General features: G+C 44.0%; 1 protein-coding gene across 15 annotated transcripts in view; it reads left to right on the forward strand.

Moving 5' to 3' along the window:
* The window catches only part of FGGY (FGGY carbohydrate kinase domain containing), a 280,468-nt gene that overhangs the window by 122,389 nt on the left and 133,634 nt on the right, over positions 1-24,445 (forward strand). Inside the window, exons 1-2 of one of the 15 annotated variants that reach the window (XM_067001672.1) lie at positions 19,022-19,177; positions 22,280-22,420. The exons of 11 other annotated variants lie outside the window; for them this stretch is intronic. The gene's annotated coding sequence lies outside the window, so the exon portion shown is untranslated. Of the gene's footprint in view, positions 1-17,782; positions 18,498-18,709; positions 19,178-22,279; positions 22,421-24,445 lie in introns of those variants that run through there. 3 more of the 15 variants (XM_067001671.1, XM_067001670.1, XM_067001673.1) reach the window with 3 other exon arrangements.

A 24,445-nucleotide genomic window follows, 5' to 3' on the forward strand; every position in this document is an offset into this window, starting at 1 on the left:
TTACTCGCCACTTAAGTCACCAAGTATTGTTTCCTTATCCGTAACTGGATAACTCCCAAACCCACAAAGACTCATCACATTTATAAGACATTTTTTCTGAGGCCAATTTATGCAAAAAGTGTTGTATGAATAGTTACAACAATGCTCTCTTTGAACATGCTCCTTTCTATAACTCTTGGCTGTGAACAAGTGAAAGAGAAGAATGTGTTTGAAGCAAATACAGTTTTTATGCATGAGTACCTTTTGGTAATACTTGACTGAGTCGTACCATTATTGCAAGAGGTCTCTGTGAGAGAAATGTGTGAGTTTCTAGTCTGTGCTAATTTTGAGACGTGGACAATTTATTGTAGTAATAGAAATGGGGAGTTCTTTGGATTCAATTTTCAGTAAGACCATTTCTGATATAATTTCCAATCTTTTCCTACTCAGCTTTGATAATAAATATCTCTTGAGGACAGCAAACATGAATCTATTGAGAATCTTGGACAAGGGGTTTAAATGATTTCATTTGAAGTGCTGTTCATTCAATTCTTGCAATCTGTCTGTCTCTTTCTTCAATTCCTTGTGTTTTTACTCCAAGAAATCTCCCTTCCAATTAAGTGAATGAAGCTTAGAATTGAGTAAAGCTGTCAGAGGAAGCAAAATGAATATGACTGATTTTTATAATATAAATTGAAAGCAATTACCAGTTTTCTACCTTCTTGCTTGCTTGGAAAATTTACACTTAACCCAGCAATACACCTTAATTAAAGGCCTATCTATCTATCTATATAACCTTTTCTTTCTAGAAAAAGTCCTTCTCTGAGCTCTATTAAATTTACTATGGCTTCATCTCCTTATTAATAACCTTTATTAATGACCTTTTTGTATATTTTCAATTAAGTTTCTCGTCACATTATAGCACTGAGGTAAGAGCTCTCTCTGACCTTTAATAGGATACGGATAATAGAACATCTCTGGCTCATGTTCTCCTTTGGTAGCATAACCTCCCACTTTTACTGAAATCATCCATGGAATTTGCAGACTGCTAAATGCGTGTGTTGCATTAAAAAATACTACGCCAGACTGCAGTAAAACTAGATGGACATCCATTCACAGCCTCTGAGTTAGATAGTGCTTAAACAACCTCACTTTTTCTTGGTTTTATGGCAAACACTAGTGGGAGACTGTGAATGACTCTTAACGTAAGATAAAAATATTTTATTCTGACTGATATTTTCCATATGGCAGGTCATGCTTCTCCCTACATGAACCGTACGCAGTATACCATGGGGCAGAGAGTATAGTTACTTTCAGATGATTAGGACCACATCATATTGGAATTCAGATACTAATGTTCTGGCATTTGGACACCCAGTAGAATTGGTAATTAATGATATAGAATGATAAGGGATGTTTATGCTCCCTTCAAGTCCAAATTATTTCTGGGTGGGAAGGGTATATTTGATGGCCAGCCAGAGTTTTGTCAATATGAATATCAGAACCAGCTGCTTTTCTTGCTGTTCTGCCATGACTGAATTAATCTGTACTTCTTTATGTCTTTGTCTTTTCTCTTGTAACCCATACCTCATGATGCTCTTAAGAATTTTACTGCCAGAGGCATCTGTCATGTATTTTCTTCTTGATAGGTGATTATTATATTACTTCACTGAGTATGAAAACCTCCGTTCCTCTTCAGCTCCATATTATTTTTGTTCTTGAATCATACTTAATTTGGTACGACAAATCATACAACCAGCTTCAGGTGAAAGTTGCCAAAGCACAAAGGGGACGTATTAAGTTAAATTTGCCAAGGTGACATACCTCTGCACTGATTCGTGTCGATATTTCTGTCTCCACGGATGTCTGAGTGTTTAGGAAACCTCATCTGGCATGTCCACAGAAGAGGGGGTCTAAAGATCAAAGCAGTAAATTTGTCCCAGATGAGGCAGGGTTTGATATTTCAGATGGAGAACTTGATCTAGGGCAGACCCTCGCTGGATGCCAAGGGAGCGGCTCCGGGCAGGGGTGCCACTCCTGCGCCAGGGTGACTCACGGTTATTCCTGCGTGGCTTTGTCCTATTGACTTGGACGCACGGCTCAGTGCATTTCTGGTTGAACCTGCTGGTAAATGTGCCATGTCAAAGAGTCGTGGGGCAATGTCTTCTTGAGGCGGGTGCCTGGCTCCCAGCACGGCTTTGGCAGTAGCTGAGATCCGCAGATAAAGCTCGCAGCGGTTGCGTTATTTCCGAGGTGGTGTTGCCTGGGTTGAGGTGCCGGCCGACGCGTCTTGCCCTGGAGCAGCAGAATCTAACAGTCGCCGTCTGTGCTGTTTCGCTCTTAGTCAGCAGGACTCATGCTTCATCACCGTTCAAACCGAAAATGTATTCTTCATCATCATCCTTTGTACACCTGTCATGGTACCTGCCCTCAGCTCGACCGGTATTTCCAGCCCTGTCCACCCAAGTATCTGCTTGTCCCACAATTTCCATGCTTCCTTTTGCGTCACAGCCCACGTTCCTGGTATGAACTCCCTGACTTTTTCCAGCAGGCTTTGAGTCTTTGCATACTAAGCCTTTCTTAAATAAGCATTTCAGCTTATGTTTCTCTACGGAACTGAATTCTCTACTACATGTCCTAGGTTTTGTTCCTGTTCTCCTACTCACTTTCTACCTCTCTATCTGTCCTGAGATGGTAGGTTGAGAAGCAACCTCATGTTTAACATACCAAAAGCATGCAAACACATGCTAAATAATTAGGCAAATATTTTTCTATTGCTTTCATTGTGATTTTTATTATCATCGTTTTGGTCTGAGGCTGGAAGCAGAGTGAGCCAAAGTACCTGTCTGCGACCAGAGCTGGGACTAAACCCTGAATTTCCTGACGGCCCTTCAGGCTAGAGCGTATGACTGTTCTCTGTATGTTCTCCCTTGGAAAATTTTCATTTACAGAAACAGGTCTGGAATTTGCATAATTTTGTGGCGGCAATTTCTGCTATGCTCAAAGGACTGGTTTTTATATTCAGGCCATTCCAGCTACACTTCTGCTAAACTGTAGTAGAGGAGATTACTGTGAACACTGAATGCTCCTCTAATGCTATTTTTCCTACTGTGAGTTTGCTGTGGTTGCTACCAGGCTGTTCTGTTACTGGGAAAAGGACAGAGTGGCTTCAGAGAAAGCACTTCTTTTAAGATGTGATGCACATTGGAAAGAGTCTCCAGGGCGGCATGTCTGGGAATTGCATTCAGGCTTATATTTGGGGGCTATTAATGATGTGCAGTCCTAATTGCAGAGGAGGGAAGGGACTGTGAAGCAGCAAATCTCTTTCTGTTGATGAGGCACAGGCGAAATCAGGAGGACAAAGCCGAGGAGGGAACTGCTGTAGGAGGCAGTGGTGCTCTGGGACTCTGGCCCCCAACTACAGCAGAGCAGCAGACCCATCCCCCGGGGCCACCAGCCCTCCCTGTCGGTGCCGGTGGGCACAGCACTGAGCAGTAGGGCCGCGTGCTCCAGGGGGATGGATGGAGAGCGCACCATTATGGCACCGAGTCCTCCTGCCGTGCGCTAGCTGGAGTCTGACAGCCTGCTTTATTTGTCATCACTTTTGTTCCCTCTTCAGGTGAATCCACCTCCCCTCTTCTGGCCACTTCTGCACCGGGGCTGAACATGCAATGCCGAAAGGAGAGGACAGAATGCTCTGGCAGACAGGCATGCAGGATTTCCTCCCTGCTGCCCTTCGTTAGGCTCTGCCAACTCCCAAAGGCATCCCCTAGCGATCGATTTGTTTTCCTGGACAAAATTTTAGAAAGAACTGGGAGGACGGAAGCCTTTCCTGACACTTGTATTTCTGGAATGAGCTAATTTCTGGATGTCGTTTCTAGAACTGTTCTGCTTGGTAAGAGATGAACATGGGATTTAAGGGAAGGAACTGAGCTCTGACCCTCTGCCCAGTATTGTCAGATGCTCTGCAATGGCTTCTGCTGTTCATCTCCCTCACCCTGCACAGGAGACATTGGAAGGGGCTGAAGACGTGGTGGGAAGAGCCCCAACAGGTTGTGTGAAGCAGCGCATCCTCCAGCTGCTCAAAGGGACACCAAGGAACACCATGGTGCTGGAATGCCATGGACATAAGGAAAGGCTTTCTGTGAAGAAGTTGAGTGGGAGCAGATACATCAGACAGTCTGGAAGATGGGATATGAAGAAATTTTGCAAGAAGAGGGCTTGAACTGATTGGGAGGCCTGCAAGGAGGAGGAATTTGCTGGAAATTCATTTTCAGGAGGAGACTTAGGAACAGCATTTAGTTCTTTCCTGATTTAATCCAAAATCATTCAGTGTCTTCCATTCTTCAGAAAGCCCTAGTTCTTGTGTCATCTGATTATGTGAGGCTTTCAGCCTTCAATTAAAAATAATTCTCCCGGTTCTTCAGGAGAGAAAAGCTTTGCCACAGATAATCTAGTTTGAAAGCTGAACACCTAGAGTCTAAACTGCATCCCTTTGGGGTAATGTGTGGGTTTCCTAGTCGCATTCACTGCATTACGTTTTTAGAAGTCACCAAGACCCAGTCAGAGCTACAACCCATATTTGGGTTTTTAGGCCATGTAATTTACCTAAAATGTGGTAGATCTGTGGGAGGAAGATGGAACAGCCCAGAAATGGCATCATTTTGACACATGGAAGACAGTGATTCAAATATTTCACAGGTACATGGACTACTGCAAAGATGCAGCTCATAGAAAAAACTTGACAACATTTAAAGGAGAAGTTTGGTAGTGTCAGTCCCCTTTCCAGCATGCCAACTGGTCATTTGGTTTTGCTGTATAAACAGAGGACTCAAGGAACGGGTGAACACTTGGTTTTCTTGAGGAAATACATCTGTCTTCTATGGAAGAAGAGTTGTGCATGAAGCTTTACTTGACACTCCTTGATCTGGACTTACTCTGTGTATCAGGAGAGGACCTCAGTCTCTGAGGATGCTAACCCGGCACTTCTTGCTGACCTTAAATTGACCTGCCTAATTTAAACCAATCTGATCTACAAGTGACACAATTTGTGCTGTGAAAGAGCAATATGTGCCAAAACTTTTAATAATACGCTTTTTTTTTTGTCTGTTTAATCTAGTATCTGATGTGAATGGAGAGAAAAATGATGTACAACATATTCCCTGCAACAAAGTCTTTGAAGAGAAAATGTAAATGCATGAGTATGACACAAACTCCCCTTCTGTTAACACACACTCACAGAAACTTGCTCAAGTTGCCAAAAGCATAGTTAGCCAACCTACAGTGTGTATATATGTAATGTACTAAAGGGAGGGGACAGGTCTAATTTATGCACTTGGCCCTTGGACCGTGGTTTATCTCAATACTTCTCAATGTGCAAATTCCGTAAATCTTACTGGGAGAAGGAATGTCAGCTCATGCCAGGCTCTGGACATGCTGAAAATGTCACTCACACAGATGATGACTTGTGTTTAATTTGCTGTTGTGGATGGGCCTGAACTAAACTCTCTTTTTCCAAACATCTCTAAATTTGGGAGGTTTTGGCACCCCCCATCCAGTTATGAGTCAATAGTTCTCCATGTTCCAAAGAATCCGTATTAGGCTGCAAAGGTGGGAGTTGTTATGTAAATGTGATAATATAAAGGAATACTTGTATTAATACTTTTGTTAAGCCTTCGAGCTAGAGGGTTGCCAAGGCTTAAGTGGACTTGGGATGAGCTGGACACATCCAATTAATCTAAGTAATGTGACTTTTTTTGAACAAATGTGACTCCTGGGTGCACATTACAGCTGTTCAACGCTCCACCTCTGCTGCGCCTGGTCCTCAGAGGTTAGAAATCTGTATTTCAACATTGAAACCAGGCCTTACTTCTGATTTTGTTTGGTATTAAATAAATGGTTTCTGATTTTCAGTGCTTCTGTCAGAGAAGTGAGTAATACGGTGTGTTGTTGATGGATATACAAGCCCTAGGAAGAAAACCATAAGATGAAGTTAAAGAATTTTGTATCTGTATTCAAATTCAGTGCATTGGACTTCCCATCTCTCTCCTGATGTCATTGCTCTGTTTGTAGTTTCTATATCATGTTAAAGTATTTTAAGATTTCTCTCAGTGTATGTAGCAGCTGAATTTCTTCTATTGATGCCATAATCAACATCTAACGTGTTCTGCTTCTCTCTCTTGTTTGGAGGGAAACTGCGCAGTTTTGGGCCTCGGGAGCTGGCTCAGATAGGTGAAAGACTAATCCCTTGAGCTGTGCAGAATGCCCTGTGCTCTGATGTTGTTCCCTGGCTTTTGGTGCTAAGGAAAGGAAGTGGGACTTCACTTCACAGTCTCCCAACAGAACCCTTTATTTTATTTAAATGTTTTGTGGTTCACCTATCATCATACACCAGCCTCACTCCAACCCAGTTGGAGTGGGTTTCACTACACAGGGCTCTAGCTGGAATCGCTCTTTCCAATCCAGTTTTTCCTTGCTGCTGTGAACCATGCCGGTCATATAGTGGCAGAAGAAGCCAGTTTTGCCCCCTTTTTTTTTTCTGTGCTGTCTGAAATGCTGTGCATTTTCAGTTACCCACACATGGAAGCAGTAGGCAGTGTAACACAAGGACAGAGCAAGCACAATGTACTACATGAGGATCAGCTTAGCACGTTGGATCAGTGACACTGTGCAGCATAATACAAACCACTTATTCTTTTTCACAGCTGTTCTCCCAAGCATTTTAAACACACATTCTCCCTTAGCATGCAGGAGATTTACGTATTTCACTTCCACTGACATGGTAAAAGAGACCCTCCTCACTTGCAGATTGTGCTTTTAATAGGCATCCAGCACAAAGGGGAATTGAGTACATGTGTGTGTCCAACAGAGACTAGACCAGAACCAGCTGCAGGCACAAATAACTGCTTAGGAGGCCCATTTTTTTGTGCTGATTTGGTAACTCCTGGGACAGCCAAATCTTCCTTTTTAGGAATGGGAAGAGGAAAGACAGAGGACATCATCTTCAGATTGTATCACCCATGGAAGAGGAGAGTCAGCAGGGAGAGAACTCCCTACATGAGGTTCTCCTCTCCCTGCTGGAGCAGCTGGAGCAAATAAGGTTCAGCAAATCGTGGGCAAATGTGAGCTCATCTTGCCTCCACTCTGAGCTGGCAGAGGAGTCAGGGTGTTTCGGGCCCTGAGTCAATGCTGTGATAAGTGGCTCGCGTGACTTACTAATTGAAGTTAGAGATCCTTCAAGATACTGAATATCTGCGGCGTAGGCATGCTTCTCTCCGCCTTGGTTATCTTGCACTCCAAACTCTTTCGAACCATAAATGTAAGTCAAATGCATTGCAAATGGTCGAAGGACGATGTGGATTTTGGGGGCGACAGGTAAGGCTTTGTGTGCATTCTCACTACCAGGAGAGGCAGAGGTGAGTCACCTGTGCTGTGTGACAGCAATGCAAGCACAAGGAACACAGTCCTCAGCAAAGTCCTTGGAGAATGAGCCACCCAAAAAGTTCAATCTCAAAGACAAAAGAAAACAGCCTTAGGAAAAAAGAAGTTGCAATGACCGAGGCCCTTAATTTGATGCCAATGATACCTCAGAGTAAGCAATTTCCCAGAGGATCGTCAGAGATGTGAAATGAATAGAAAGAGCTGCTTTACAGGCATTTGTGGGCACACACACCTGCTTACAGCAAGGGAAAAGACAGTGCGTAAATGTCTGGAATATTACATAAAAGCTGTCTGGTAGACTAGGCAGAGCAATTAAAATCCATCTCGTTTAAACGAACCCTGAGTGCAGGTCAAACAAATCTCATTTTTATTGTTCCTAGAGGAGATGTCTGTACAGGAGACAAAAGGGGGATGCAGCCGTCAGGTTAAAAAATCAAGATGCCTTAAAAAAATTAAATGTTCACAATAGCGCTACAGCAAGCTAGATAAATGATATATTACAGTGATGGTTTAAAACTAATTGATGACTAATGTTGTAATGCATTCGTAGCTACACTGATCTATTATATATCTTGGCCAAGCTGAAGGGACACTTCAAGGAGAAAAATTGCTAACTGTTTTAACCTGATGGAACTTGGGGAAAAAATAGTTACTTTAAGAGATAAATGGAAAGGTTGTGACCTCCTAATGTACATCTGGGTCTTGCAATGCAAAATCAAATTATCATTAAACAGAATGTGATCTGTGATGGAATTAAAGCAGCTACAAACCAGCACAGAAATTTCTGCAGGGAAATACAATAGAGCAGCTTCAGCTGGGACCATTAGCTGCAAAGCTGTAGGAAGTGCCTGGCTAAAGAACTGGTGTAACAAGTTGGTATGGAATTGTTTTGCTCCAGAATGAAAGTTCATTTAATTGGAGACTGCAAGAAAAATGTAAGCGTATTTACAGCAATTTACATGTGTAAGACATTCTATAAACGTTGGTTAATTAGTGTATAAATAATTAACAATTTATTCCAAGTTCTGAGTAACATGTGTGTCTCTGGTTCTTGGAGGGGAGACAGGAAGCCTCATTTTCCCCTCCTCATTTTTGTCATGCCTGAGGCTGATGCCCGCTGGGTTTTACCCTTGCAGTTGGAATTCGGAGAAGATGTCAGTCAGGCTCTGCTTATTTTCACATCTAATTCATGCAAAAACCAGGTTTCCTCCTGAGGCAATAAACTGGCCCAGATTTGCTTCAGAGTTTGGCCTAGGTTCAGTGAATGACTCACTTTAAGTAAGGTACATCCATCTTCCTGGCTGAAACACAATATGGGAACTGTTGTCAAAGAGCAGATACCCCCGTACAACTACAGCTTACAGAATCGGGGCCTTAGAAACAAAATCTAATAGGTTGTTTCATCCCCTAGCTTCCTGTTACCCAATATTAAGGACAGGGACGTAAGAAGAACATGGTTACTCAACCCAGAGAACCAGTGTGGGTTTTTGCATGCTAAACAAGCTGCAAATGACCAGGAGGCATTGCTGGAAGCTGCGCTAGGAGGAGTTGCAGTCAGTAAGCCCCACTGGCTCCGGGGTGCTGTTGCAAGGTCATATGGAATAAATATGGCAACAGGTTACAAATGGAGATATAACACTTTAGGGCACAGCTAAGATATGGATTACCTTGAAAAGGCCGTAATTAAAAGGCCAAAAATACCACTGAGATCCTTAGCCTTGCTCTGAGCCTCTGAGTTGGTTCCCTGAATATACAGGAACTTGATATAAGAGGGAGTAATTTCACAAAGACTGCCCTCACCACGGGTTACACTTTAATTTTCTTCTGGTTGAGAACAAGTTAATGTAGCAAGAACACTAACAGCTTGCAATACTGTCTGACTGCAATATATTCCTCTATGATAAATTAATTTTCCAGTGGGAAAGGAAATGCTTGCAATACCAAATTGCAAATATTTTGTACTGTGAAGGGTTTGATGTTCCAAAAACCTCGAAGCCTCTATATATTTAAGCCTGTTGTACATCATGCTTCCTCCTTTGCATTCATTCAGTTTTGGTTGGAAGCCCGATACAGGCAGCAGCTTGGAAAAGTAGTTCCCTAGCTCAAGGTGGAGCAGCTGAAGTCTCAGCCCTGGAGGTCTTTCTTTTAAGAAAGGGGCTTTCCCTTCACTAGCATACTAAAGCAAAGCAACAGTAACACACACTTTTCCTTCCATATCAAGCTGACCTCCTAAAGCTTGGTGCTGTGGAAGTAACTCTTGGATGGCTATTTTTTTAAGGCAAAAAATGCACACAAATTAGCTTTAGATTAAGTTTTTAGCTACTATTTAAAATATTCAGCTGCAATTTAAAAATAAAGTATGGAAAAAATACTGAGTAAACTTGAAGCATGGCACTAGCCAATGAGATTGTAATAGAAGATCCAAATGATGAGCTCCTGCTCTGAAAAACTTGACTAATTCAGTAAAAGCTTAATTTTCCTCCCCAGTTCTTCAGTTTACTTTGAGATTTTTTGGGGGGAAAATGAGTTATAACAGTAGAATATACAAACGAATGAGTGGACAGAGTTAAAGTATTACTCCCTTTGAAGAAAACAGAAAAGATCTACTGATTTGTGTCAGTAGATTAAAAAAGGTATGGACAGCTTAGTGTTGAATTATCCCCCTCCCAGAGTGATAGGAATATGGGATAGTTATGCCTCTTTCTGCCAGCAATCATTTTCCAGTATCAGGATGGATTAACGAGCTCGTATAGAGGTGCTCTGACCCCTGGACTCCCTCCCAAAACGCTGTCACCACCTTGGGGGGATCTGTGCAGGCCCCTGTGCTCTCAGCAGCGTGCCCATCGCGCTGGCATTGTGCCCCACACGTGGGCCTGCTTCCCAGCAGCTCACCCTGTGGCCAAGGGAAATGCAGCCCATGGGATAATTATCTGCCATCCTAATTCCTCAGTCCTGTGTCTCCCAAGATGTTAATTTCAGCGCACCAGGTGACGATGGGAAGGAGGCGTGGATTAAAACATCCCGTGGATTAAAACATCCCGTGGTATTTCCACGATTGCGACATACGGTAGGTGAGGAGGCTGGTGCGGCGTCGATCACGCTCATAAACAACGATCCTGGCGATTCTTCGGGAGGGTGGAGTTACACAAGCAGCCTCGTCCTCCTGTTTTTGAAAACAATCAGACATCAAATAGCCTAAAATACGACTACAGCTACAATTTATTTCCTTCCTCAGATGTTTATCTTGCTTCATCGCAACACTTCATTGCTGTGGCTGGCAGAAATGGCAAGAACGTACAGTATTTCTGATTTTTGTTCTGTCTTGCTTTTTATTTCACTTTCGGTTTTTCAGACTGGTCAATGATTTGAAAAGTTGATTAAAGCTCTGACGGTTTTATCATTGCTTCAGAAAGAAAACCTGTAAAATCCAAAGGTTATCAACGGTGATGTAGTACTGTGATTTTTAAAGAATGCTTAAAACAGTTTCCCTCTGTTGCTTGTGCTTTGCCCGGGAAGGAGCTCTGAATAGCAGCTGTCTTCTGTGCCAAAAACTTTTTTAACTTCTGTACAAAGATTTTAGAATAGTTCAGTTGGAAGGGACCTGCAAAGATCATCAAGTCCAACTGCCTGACCACTTCAGGGCTGACCAAACGTTAAAGCACTTTAATAACAGCATTACACGAATGCCTCTTGAACACCGACAGGCATGGGGCATCAACCACCTTGCTACTTCTATACAGCTTTTAATGTACTGATAGCATTTGCTCCATTTGATTTATAGAAAGGCTTTAGGCTTGTCAGATTAATGTGAAGAATGAGAATGAGAAATTTAAAATGTACCTTTGATGGCTCTATTATGTTTACCATCTTTTTCTTACTCCAGCTTGAGTAATCTTCCTGAAGTTTTGGTTCTGATATGGTTTCAAAACTGTTGATTTTCCCGGGAAGCCTTAAGCAAGAATCTGGGCATCTGCCTCACTCTTTTGGCAGCTCAAACAGTTGCAGAGAGAATGCAGTCGTCTCCCCCCAGTCCCCTGACAGCATCCCAATTCCAGTGTTTGCAGCCCCCCTGTCACGGTGCCCGGTACACGCAGGACTGACAGGAACTGCTGGGGAAACTCCTGTTTTCTGGGCCATGACCTATGAAGCTGCATGATTTCAGGGAAGAGCAGGTTAGCCCCCGGAGGAGGGAAGTGTTCCAGCTCTTTTTCACTGATTCTGCTCAGAAGTCAGAAGTTTTCAACATCAGTGAGAGCATCACTGTGTGCATTCTGATTTCTATGTCAGGCAAAGCACAAGTCCAAAGCACTATGACGAGCGTGAGATCAATCATGCCCCAAATATTTGAAGTCACATAAAATGTTGGAGAACTAACATTTTATATCTTTTTCTAAAGTTGTGAGTGGTGCAGACACTCTGTTATTATATATTACAAGCTCAGGCAATACATTAAGTTTAGAAAATAGACTTATGTAGCAAAAATGAAGCAGAATTAACTGGATCCCCAAATGTCTTTCTACTCACAGCTGCCTCTAATTGTTTCATTACTTTTCTTTGGTATTTGTTTCGTTGTGACTACCTACTGACAAGGAATCTGTAAGGAAAGAAGAAAAAGCAAGAAATTCTGACGTCCAAGAAGTGCAATATAAATCCTATGACGTTTTCTACTATGTGAATGTCCCTAGATCCCAGACTAAAACATCCCTCCAGCTGACTCTCTCACAGACTTTCCTTATTCCAGAAACTTGGCCTGAGTTAGGAGGAAACCCATAACTGTCCCTTAGAAGTTGAATTGCATCAGTGTGGGCAAGATGTGGGGCAAAATTCTTTAATGGTGTAATTCCATGAAATCAGAAATACTACACCAGGGCTGAATCTGCCCTTTGGTATAAAATTATTTCCCTAGGGGCAACACTTCTGGAATCGGTATCGTGTTTTAATTATAAGCAGACAATTTGTTTTGGGTTGTGTACAGAGCATGAAAATGTAACTGCATAGGAACTAGCTACATATATGGGGATTTTATTCCCGTTTCTAGTGCTCTTTAGTTTATTTGTGTGTGATTTGCAGGTGGCTAAATGACCCTGCAAACTTCTTTTTATGTACTTGAATGAGCCCCTGTTGAATTTCAGCCTTTAAAAGATGACAGCGCTGGCTTTATATTGTCATTTGTACATTTTGCAATGAGTTTAGGAGAAAGGCAGCATATTGTTTATAATCTGGAAAGTACAGGTTCCAGTTAACAGTCTTGTCCTTGGAGAGCAGACAATGATGTTTTTTACAAATGAACAGATGCTGGTGGTACTTTGACTTCCATAGCTGTATTCACGAGCGTCTGAATTCAAAGGGCAGAACAGGATCTGCCTTTTGTAGGAAGTCCCAGCCACGGAAACAGACAAGACATGCTGCTCGGAGGGTTAGAGCCTTTTTCTGCCCTTCTCCATGCTGCCTGGATTTTGGCATCGCTGTATGATAGATCACCTCTTGTAACGAACTACTTCACATAAACTAATTCAAAAGTCTTGAGAGGATGTTGCAGAAAAATATTTAACCTCTGCTAGTTACTTTTAATGAGATGTAAGGTATTGTGAAATGTAAGGAGCTCAACAGATTCTCGCAGCTTGGCTTGTGAAATTCATTTCCAGCTCAACACATTGTGGTTTCGCGATTTTGCACATCTGGATTTTGCCATAGGGTTAGGAGGGAAGACGGCTCCGACGAAGCTGCCTGCCAGCCAGAGCAGGGCCGTACGTCGGCTCCTGGGCAGTGAGGGGTCAGTCGGGTGCTGCCCCCGAACTGCAACCTGCCTGCCCTCACCTGCTGGCTGGCTTCTGTCCCACGAGGTACAGGCTGCATGGTTGTAGCCGGCCCTGCCATCAGTGGCCTCAGGAAATACTTGGCTATAAATGTTAATGATAAAGTCATATTTCTGATATTTAAGGAGTGTAAAGGGATATGCAGAAGTTGTATGTGTGCACAGACCGGGGAGCAAAGAGGACATTTTCACGTGCTGGCACCATGAGTGGTTACAGCAACAAATGTGTGCAAAGACTGTTGAGCATCCCCTCTGCCACACTGCAGCTGTGGGCTTCTTTTCTGGCCGAGCCTTTGGAAGGGGGGCTTCTCCTTTGCCTAATCTGTGGCGATCTGGCAGTCTTCCCAAAGGGGAGCCAGTTGATGAAAACATGACTTAAAGCCAGAATTATCAGCATTCACACCGCAGAAGGAGAGTTTACAAAGGTGGCATGTGCATTTTCCCTTTGTGCATCCCTATACAAGCAAGAAAGTCATCCCATCTTCCCACCAGGATCACACGGTATCACAGAACCCCACTTATTCTTAGGGCATTGGCAGTGTGGTTTCAAAAGAAAAATCCCCGAGCTCCCTGGAATGCCTAACTGTTGGGTACCAGAGTCTGAAAACATCCTGCCTGCACTGAGCGTTAGGAAAACAGAGCAGCACCGACTCAAGTGCCAAGCAGTTTTTTGGAAGGCTGACTCCCTCGAGAATAAAGGATGTTGGTATCCAGCCAGGAGAGCAGGCAGGAACCGGCCCTAGACAAGACACTGGAATTTCGGTGGAGCGTGAAATCTTGTATGCTTGTTTATATCAGCTTCTGACTTTTGTATTAAAAGGTGAGCTACCCAAAACTTGAGCAAATGAGTCACAGATTGATGAAATCTGAATTATTTTGCTAGTTATATTTACAGCTGTGGAAAGCAGGGATTTTCCTTTTTGGCTGCTCTAGTGTCTAAGGGTAACTTAACATCTCTGTTAAAACCAGAAAAAGTCCCCCAAAGGAAATTTCCTTTTTTTCCTATTATACACTCTTCAGAGAGTTTAGATTTCCACTCAAAAATCCCTTGTCATTACATATTATTGAGTTGCTTTTTACTTCTCTGTTTCCCTGTGTGAATGAACAGTCTTGATATGATAGTTCAGTAAGCATTTCATCCCGAGGATTTCCCAGCTTCAATTTCCTACACCAGTATTATCCTGCTTAAAATGAGATTGAAAACTACTTTAGGTGCTTGTAAAAACTGCCGAAGCAAGCACACGCTACATGATCCTTTATAAATCTTTTCTCCCCTTCAATTGTTATGTTAATCAATACCTAAGTAAGCGGAATTTTTGAATGCTCAAAGATCCAGTTCTTTTACAGCTCTGCTTCTATGAGTAAAGCCATTTGCTTATCCGCTTGTTTTGTTTTGCTAAATGCATTGGATGTAGATGAGGATTTCTGCAGAGAAATTCCTGAAAACACTATATATAAGTGGGAAAACTGCAAAAGAGAAAGAGATTGGATACATAGGTGGATTTATGTTATTCATTTCCTCGTTGACATAAGTTTAGAAAGGTTTGCAAGATAACAGATCAGATCTCTTTGTGGCTTTATTTCCAGTGTAGGAAAGCAACTCTGTAGCCAGCATGGCTACTCTCTTTAAGGTTCCTCCTCTGAAAAAACTTGGGTAATGTGAACTTGTCTTAGCAGTGCTATCTATGCCATCCTTGGCCTCACTGAAGGATATGGGATGAGAATACATCCCACCAATCTCTCTTTCATCTGTGCTGAAATTTGGCACTGAACTCGCCTAAGAACTTTGATTTTCTTGTGGTGGTAGTTTCAGTTACCAACACGTACGCACGCCTTCTGATTTGGGGCCCAAAAGAAACTCCCAAAGCAGTTCCTGTTCATCCTCTGGGGTGCACTCAGTTGGACTGAAAGATCGTGGCTGGAACATTTGAGAATTCTGAATCATTCAGAAATGCCAACGTTTTTTCCACTTATTTTTGCAAAAGATCCTGCTGACTTCAAAGCTAGGCTAGCGTTGGCATTTCCGGCATGGCTATGGTGGGCAATTCAGTAAGACTTTCTGCATATAGTTTTCTCCTGCGACATCTCACTTGTGCACGTGTGCTCCTGACATGACAGGTCGCACTAACATTCTCCAGCAGGCTGGGATCCTGGGCCAAATCCTGCATTCGGGGAGGCAGAGAGATGTTTTTGTGTTGATCTCAATGGAGCGGGATTGGATCTTTATTTCCTTGACAAGGCTGGAAAACGTTCGTTCTGTATCTTTCCCCTTCACACACATATTTTCTTTTCTTTGTAGAGTAAGTCATTTGTCTTTATCTCACCATTCACCTCCCTCTTTGATTGCAGTTAATGGAATTGTCACCTTTATGTACTCATGTGCCATTTCTCAACCTGTCTGGACTTTGGCCTCCAAAGGTTACCACTGCTAGTGAAGTAATATGATTAAGTGAGTCTTTTCAGACAGATTTATGCAAGATTTCTTCTCCAGCAAGTGTCACATCTAGTCTAGTTCTGTAAAAGAGAATATTTCAAAGATGCCAACTGTCATCTATAAACACTAAATTGTTCTGCGATGCTGGTTGAGAGGACTGCAGGCCATATCAGAGCAAGGCTGATTTACGCTACCTGAAGCTGTAGCTTGAAATACGGGCTTTGGGTAATCACGAAAAAAAGAACATTCCTGTCTCACAGAAAGCTCATTTAAAACGGAATTTTCATTAGTTACTCTCAAATGAAAAGGTAAAAGGATACCTTTTAAGTGATTCTGTCCAAAATCTTGGAAAGGGAGGAAGATTGTATAAAGCAGTACTAACTGAAGCAAAACTACAATGGTCTTGTGCTTCATTTAAGGTATGTAAATCCACATCACATTTTCAGGTTTACAGATAGATTTTGAAGTTATAGGAGATGCTCAGCACACATATCTACTCTTCCTGCATTTGAAATGAAACAAAAATTAATCATCATTATTCCGCACTAATATAACACCTCTTAATCCTTAGCTTTCGGAATATTTCAAAGGAGTAATGAAATAAGTCTCATATGGTCATGGGGGTGTTTGATTCTTTCATTTAAAAAATAGCATTTCCAGGACTTTGATTTTGGAAACTGGAGATACTGTAACTGTTCTTGAAAATATTTTCATTTGTCACCCCACTTGGAATGAAACCATGTGAGAGAAGTGTAATGAAATGTAAAAATGTATTAAGGGAATGTTATGTATTTCAAATATCCTTTTTTTTTTTTTTTCCTATAAATTTGAGAGGAAAAAGACCTGGATAAACTGAGATACTTGTGTGATATAGGAGTAAAAAAGGCAGTGTTGATCCCTGTCTGTAACTAAAAGCGTGCATAGGAAATTATTATTACCACTGTACAAGTCACTAGCAAGACATCACTTTGAACATTATGCGTGATGTTAGGCTATGATCACTCATGTTTAGAAAAGATGAACTCTGACTGAAACAAGTGCAGAGAAAGATTATTAGGTAGTCCAAACCTTGCTGCTATGAAAGAAAATGTAAATGGTTAATGTGTAACTTTGCAAAACAAAGGCTAAGAAGGGATTTAAACTGTGTGTATAAATACACTGTGGGAGGAGAACAAGTGTTATTTATACTAAAAGAAAGTGTCAGCCAGCTATGAATACACAGAAATCACAAAATTTATTTTTAATGAACAGAGGAATGGGATTCTGGAACAAAACAGTAAAGAAGGAAGATAGTTGGGGGGTGAAGAGCCAGAACTATAAACTGGAGCTCAGTGTGTTTATGGAAGAGTTTACAGGATCTGACTGTCAGGGATAGTAGAAGAACACTTGGGTCCTTTTCCCTGGGTTTCATTTTACTGCTTCTCAGTTGCACAAAACATTTTGGTATATCCACAGTCACAGCACTTCGTTTTGGATCACTGAACTAACGTGAAACAGCTTGTGTCCATGCACTTTATACTTTCTCTCCGTGGCCCACTCCCCCAGTCAGACCAGTCCTTTCCGCTGCTAATTTTTCCCAGGGGCCAGGTCCCGCATGCTGGGACTGGTCTGACTCAGACCGTGATGTGCACAGCTCAGGAGAGAGACATTTGCATCCCGCTACAGGAGGTGCAGACCTCCCGGGGCGCGAAGCAGAGCATGAGAGCACAAACTCCCACGGCGCAGTGAGCTGACTCGGAGTTACAGCCAGGAGGGTGGTATTTGTTTTTAAAAAATCTATTCAAAGCAAAACATTTGGACTAACACAAGGAAGCGATGAATATTTCAGTTTGGGTCTAACGTCCTTTCCCTGCCTGTCTAGATGCAAGGTATCCCCAACGGAAAGTCAATTTTCACAAAGATTCCGGTTTTGTAAAGTGCTGTTTTCTGTCAGAAAAATCATTCCGACGGAAAATTACTAACTGGTGCTAATACGAAGTGACTAGCGAAGGGTTCAAAATGATTCAGTGGCCAAGCTGGAATGAGAACCCACAGCCCCTGACCACTAACCCTGAGCTCTGACCACGAGACAACACTCATCTTTCCCTGAGCAAGGTTGCTCTTGCAGTATTTCTGCCTGGGCCAAAGTGGGAAAATTCTGGAAATGTTTCAAAAGAGATTTTTGTTCAAAGATTTCCAGACGTGGAAGATGAGGAGGGTATGGGGAGAAACCCATGGTGGACGACTGGGGCCTTTTCAGACGGGTTTGGTGAAGGTTTCCATCCACTCTCCAGGGCTGGGTGGTGGAGGAAGGTGTCAGGGCCTGATCCTGCCCACCGCTGGAGCGCCGCTGCTGGTGGCCCTTCCCTCCTGCTCCACCGCTTGTGTCTGAGCAGACCCTGCTGCCCTGTCCCCCATTTTGTGCAAACCTCAAATAAACTCAGGGTTTATTCCTCAGATCTGGGATTTTTAAAACAACTTTTTAGGTAAAACTCTCAAATGGAGTAACCCCGCACAGAAGGTCTGGCTCGCACCTCGCGGTCCTGCTTTATCTGTTTTATAAGTGATTACGTATTTATGGTCAAGTTGGGGAATGCTCATTTCAGGCATAACCTTCGGTTTGCTTCCTCGCGTTTATTCTTCCCCTGGCTCCTGCCATAGCTGCTAAACAGAAACCCTCCTGCACACCCCTATACGTTGCTGCAGTCCTGTAGGGCACCCGGGCTGCAGCTGAGATCGAGCAACATCCCCTTTAACAAACCAACGAGAGCCAAACCCCTCCCCTGCTTGTGCTTTATTCGCTTTGAAAGAAAGGAGAAGCACGGCTTCCTTTCCGAGGCAGGAGCGCTGGTACGGGCCGAATTCCTGACAGGGCACGGGCGGCGCAGCTCGGCCTAGCGCACGGCAGAGCTTTGCGAAATCGCCGCGGGCGAGCTCGGCGCAGGGCCCCCCACACAAAGCAGCCGCGGCCCCCGAAGGCGAGCGGGGGAGGCCGGGCCGCCGCCGCCTCCCTGCCCGCCCTGACGGGGGGCGGCGGGGCCGGGGGGAGCGGGGGTGGCGGGGCGGCCCTGCCCGGCAGCGGGCGGCGGTCGGGGCCCGGCCCTGCGGGGACGAGCCGAGCGCGGTGCTCCTGCCCCTGCCCGCCCCCGGGGCGGCGGCCATTAACGGTCGGGGCCCGGCCTCTCTGGAGAGCCGCGGGTTGTTTATTTTATTATTTTTCCTTCAACCTGGGGCCGCCCTGAGGCTGGTCCCACAGGAGCCCCCTTCGCTGCGCCCCCGGTCCGCGTTGGCTCATTTAAAGTGCGCTGTAAGGGCCTCAGAGCCTGTTTGTGGGGTTGTTGCGTACCTGTGGGGGCATTATAGGATTTACTTCGGGTCTCTCTGCCTGGCTTCCCCAGGTCCGCTGTTACTGACGTTTCTCAGAAGCACAGCCTGCATGTAAAACTTAAATTAATGAGAGCGGGCCTGCCCTCTCTCACAGCCCCTCAGTGCTGACAGGCCGCGGGCAGAAGCGGGGTGCCAAACACCAGGTGAGGAGGCGCTGGGGGCTCACAGGAGCTAGGCCTGCACATCGCCTCCCGTCGGTTCCTCTCATGGCTCTGCAGCAGGAGTCACCATTTTCTGTGCCGCCGTCCCCTCGCTCCTTCACGTGCTTCAGATGGCAGCGCCCAAGTGACCTGGCGTAGGCGCATGGGACATGTGCATCGCTTGGTGCTTGCTTAATCCTTCAGGTCCCGGGGAGTTCTCCTTAAACGTGTTTTTTGCCCTTAATGAAGGTGGTGGTTTCCAGGATTGTGTGCCCAGTATTCCATTGCCGCCACTGGTGTCCTGTTGCTGCTCGCTTCCACTGCTGCCTCCTTTCTCCTCTCGCTGTCCTCTCGCAGCTCTGCTTTCTCACACCTTTGCAGCGCCGGCTCCTTTGTGTCACCTCTCTGGACACTTGCCCCGGTATTCTCGTAAAGCTTGGGGGCTGGCAGGGTGCCCACCCCAGTAACCTGGTGGAGTTTACTCGTGCTGCGTGCCTCACGAGTGACGTGCTCGGCACCAGCCAGGAACCGGTGACCTTGCGGATTCTTCTCTCTTGAGGTGCCTGCGACTTGACAGATAGCTTAATAAATTTAGCAACAGTGCTTCTTGTCTGGAGAACACTTAAGAAACAAGTGTCAGGGAAGGAGAGGAGAGGGCTCTCTTTCCTCTGAGGAGCTTGGAAAGTAGTAAACACATGTTACATGGAGGTGGTCTTCTCGTTTTTCATCCTCATGTATTCCCTTATCCTGGAAGACCGTTTGCTTAATTTGTTGAAATTAACTTTTTTTCTAAATGGACTGAAATACAGTACTGATATGTACTGTAATTTTGAAGTGTCTTAAATATTAATGGCCCACTTTTCTACATGATTATGTACTGGGATATGGCAAAAAGGTCTTTTTTTTTTTTTTTCTTTTCTCCTGGAAGGGGTGACGGGGATAGGAGGGTGGAAGAGGAAAGCAGGGGGAATAGGATTCTTTTATGTTCAGCTGTTCCCAGCTGTAAGAATCAGGGTAGAAATTAATTTACAGTGTCAGGAGAGACTAAATAAACTAGTAATAGGCTGGAAAGTTTTTGTGTGTGTTCTTAGCCACTTTTGTTGCTCTGTTGTGTGTTTCTTACAGGGATACACATAAGTTATCATTCAAAAGTGTTAATTCTTTTGAAACATCCTCTTCCCAAAAAAGTGTTCTCATATATTTTGTTTCTTTTATTTCCTCAGTAAGTCTGTCTTCTGTCTTCCCATAAGCTCTCATTTAAGCCTTCTTTCGTTTCTGTTAGAGGCAGCTCTGCTACCTGAGAACTGGTAGGTTTGCAGGAGGGGATCAGAATAGCTCTCCTCTGTGGTCCTGGTTTGTATCTTGTGTTTTTCTATTCACTCGTGTTGAAATTTTCCCTTGTACTGGAATACTGAATTTTCTGGTATGCAAAACCAACACTAGTGGCACAGTCTCAGTAAGAAATGTGTTTCAGAGTTTCATTTTCAAAGGGGAATTTCTGCCTAGCATTGTCTGTTTGTTGGCTCTCGTTAATGCCTTCAGGTCAGTGTCTTGAGCTGCCTACCGTTTGTGCTCTGCATTTCCACTTGTGAAAGTACTCAGGCTGTTCATAAAATAAAATTGGAAAATGTGTGACCCTCAGCTGTTTGAGGCAAGCAGGTTTACAAGCTGGTGGCTTCTGGGATGTTTTGAGAAAGTCACCGAAGGGAACTTACAGAGAAGGTTTGGCCTGATACCCATTTAGGTGTGTCTTTGTGGGAGTTTGAAATTATGGGACTGATAGGATCATTAAGAAAGCAGATTTTGCATTTATAAAAAGAAAACAAAAACACCCCCACTCCCCCAAAACTCTGTATGTGGGAAGAAGGAAGATAAGTCACCGTGTTTGAGATGAACAGATGTGATTCTTTTTTAAAAAAAAAAAAAAAGTTGTAGACACGTTACACTTGTGTGGTAGGTATATCTAGATATCTGAGTTATGTGCAGAATGTTTCTTTTAGTCTAACCTAATGTGCAACCTCACTTGCTTGTAAGTGGTTGTGACAGGAACTTCAAGGCTAGTAATTTTAGTATTGTAGACCAAATAAATGTTTAATTTTAAAATGACAGATTATGTAGGGTTGTCAGTCCATGCTCTTCCCATGCAAGAGTGAACAAATACTGTAGAGTAGACTCGGGATTCGGCTTACAGACATGTTTGCTTCTGGGCTGAGCATCTTGATAGAAGTGGTTTACAGCACGTCGTTAAAAATTGATTTCACTATTGCATCTACTACTGGCCTAAGTGTTCCAGTATCTGCCAGGAGTAATTATAGACAGTTGGTTCAGATGTTGCTTAAATGTGTAAGCCTTGATGGGAAAGGCAGTGGATTTCAGCCAAAATGCTAATTTTGATGTTTTGTCATTTCATAACGCTATGAACTCGGAACAAATTATTTTTGTACTGATCTACTGATACGTAATCGCGCAGCTAGGGCCAAGTTCATCCTTGATGTAGCGCTGGGCACTACAAATGTGATTAAAGCTGGAGTATCAGCACTAACCTCAAACTGACTAATTCCATATCTGCAGTAGCAGAATGGCTTTATTTACCCAGGATTCCAGGTAAGCTTATGTACCCAGCTCTGAAGCTCGTGATACCAAGGCTGGTTTGCTCCAGTAATGCAGTTTAAACCTAGTGTGAGTGTGGTTATATGAGCTGTTCATGCCTTTCAAATTGCATTCTATTCTGCACTATATTTTAAATTTTAAGCAGGTTTTTTTTTTTCGTGTTAAACATTATTATGCTAGGGGTGCGTTTCCTACGTGACTTTTTTTTCTTTATTTCTGTTTTAACATAGAAGAGAATTAAAAAAAATACAAACATTAGTAGAGGAACGTGCGTCTTTTACAGCCAATGAACTGATCCTGTTTTACCTGTCCAGAGTGGGTTAGGTCAGAGTGACAGATTGATATGAATAAGAAAGGTCTTAGCATTACATTGAAAAGGATCAACCAGTGGGATCGATCAGTTATTGTGGAGCCTCTTACCTTCTTTCAGTTAGCCATGAAGCTGTTACAGCTACAATTTATGTAATAATCAGATGGTATTTTTTCCCCTCACAGCCAGTGTAAACAAGAATGGCTTCTTTCAGAGCTTCAGGCATTGTGCCGTGTCATCTGGGACACGTCGGATTGCCAGATCATTAGAGCAGCCTTTAGGGGCGCATGCGACTGCAGCGTCAAGGCAAGGATGGATCTAAATAGGTTGGTGTGCGTGAATTGTATCCGCTAATGTTTTCAGGGTGTGGAGGAGAAAGGGTGCAGCAGTGTACTCTTTTAATTCCTTAGGTTTTCCTGCATGGGAATTGTGTCTTGGCGTAGAGTGATCAACATTTCCTCTGTTTGACAAGCTGTAGATTATGGCAAGCGTTCAAAATCCTGCAGACTTGAGAGTGCACCTGCAACATTCACAAGTATCAGGAGTCTAATCCTGAACTACTGATGTGGGTGGGAGTTTTGCCACTGACTCCAGCGGTTTCGGGATCACACCCTGCTTTGGAAGTGATGGTCCCGTCAAAGCAGGACCAAGATAGCCCCAGAGAGAATTGGAGCCCTTGGATTTCCCCAGTGGTTTGTGCCTTCAGTCCTCGTCTCCATTTCGCGTGTTCCTGTGGCTCTTTGCTCAGCCTTCCCTTTCTCTGAGAGCTCCTGCCTGCAGCTGTTTCCTGCTGGGCTGGTGTTAGGCAGTGGAGCAGAGAGGGAGCCGAACTCGCCTTTTTTGTGAGGCGTAGTTGCAGGCTTGGGAAGAAATGGAACAGCCCAGCTTTACGCTGTCAGGTTGGAAGATCTTTCAGAGGGAGAACCGGTCTGTGTTTGGTCTCACAGACTGCCTCTGACCAGGAGCCCGCGTGGCTCTCCTCATGGTTGGCGGCAGAGAGCCTCCCAGGACGCACTGCAGCTGTTGGATGCCTCGCTCCCCCTTCAGAGAAAACCAGGGAGAGCCTTCGGTCTTCTCCAAGCACACAGTTGGGAGGAGCTCCTGGGTTCCTCTGTTAGACACCCCGTGAGGGCCAACGTGCTGGGCATTGCCTGCAGGTTGAAATCCTTGACCTTTCAGAGGCGCCTCCATGCCCCTGAGCAGCACCTCTCTGCTCCTCTCAGTTACCACCAACACGTTATTTGTCTTCTGTGAGCGTATGTGAGCAGTACCTCGGCGTGCCCAAAGCTGCCTTGGGCTCATTAGGTGCTATCTTTTAGTTCTTACCATCGTGTTGTAGTGCTTACTGCCACATCCGTGACCGAGTCATTTGGTCAGAGAGCAGAAACACCCCTTGCGGTGGATCTGACCACATTACGCCTGGGTTTCACTCATCACCCACGGTCTGTAGATAGCAGCAAACCTTTTGGGGGCGATCTGGGGTGCTGATGGTATCGTGGCTGCATTGAGCAGGTAGATAGGGAACGGCTGCTTCGTGTAGCTCAGGAAGTTGGGCACATCAAACAAAGCCAGCAGGTTTCTGAACTGGCTTGCTCAGAACATATGAAAGCACATTTTCTTGCATTGTTGACGCAGAGCTTTATAACTCATTACCACGGTATTCTGCAGTTGCAAGAGTTTCCCTGGATTCCAAAAGAGCACAAATAAATTTATAGAGGAAAAAGCCTTCAAGGTCTGTTAATCCTCAAGATAAAATTTCTGGCTCAGCAAGCGCCTCTACTGCAGATAGCTGGAGGCTGAGAAGTTGTCCTGGGGGAAGTATCAGCGTACGAGAAGGGCAGGCGTGTGCTTTTCTTGTGGCTTCTGCTCTTTGTGGCGGGAGGCTGCTCTGGTCAGGCCTTTCAGCTGACCCCTGCAGCCGTGCACTGCTGTAATAAGGGTTCAGAAAATGCTGTTGCTCTCACTCGATTAGTGGTAGGGACTGCATCTTCCAGCCTGAGTTCGAGAGAGGGGCTGGAAGGAGAGCACAATTTCTCTATTTTAGTACAAATCTATAATAGAGCGGATTCTAGAGAAAAACAACAACTCTGTTGTGCACTAATGAGCTTGGTATTTGTTGACAGTGGTCATGCTGACATCTTTCTGCTGTTCACGAGAGATCTATGTAGGCAGAAGAAACTGAAAATAAATGAATTTTGGATCTCGTTTCTTAGAGTGGTTTGCTTAGTCATTTTTACTTCCCTGCCCGTGTTACTTTTTTGTTGTTTCAAGTGATTTGGTTTGGTGTTGTGTGTTTCCAACCGGAACTCAGTTACACCGGGATGAAGCAGGATATGTTGTGCCTTGTGTCA

This window comes from Anser cygnoides, chromosome 8 (genome assembly GCF_040182565.1).
Source record: "Anser cygnoides isolate HZ-2024a breed goose chromosome 8, Taihu_goose_T2T_genome, whole genome shotgun sequence".
NCBI lineage: Eukaryota > Metazoa > Chordata > Aves > Anseriformes > Anatidae > Anser > Anser cygnoides.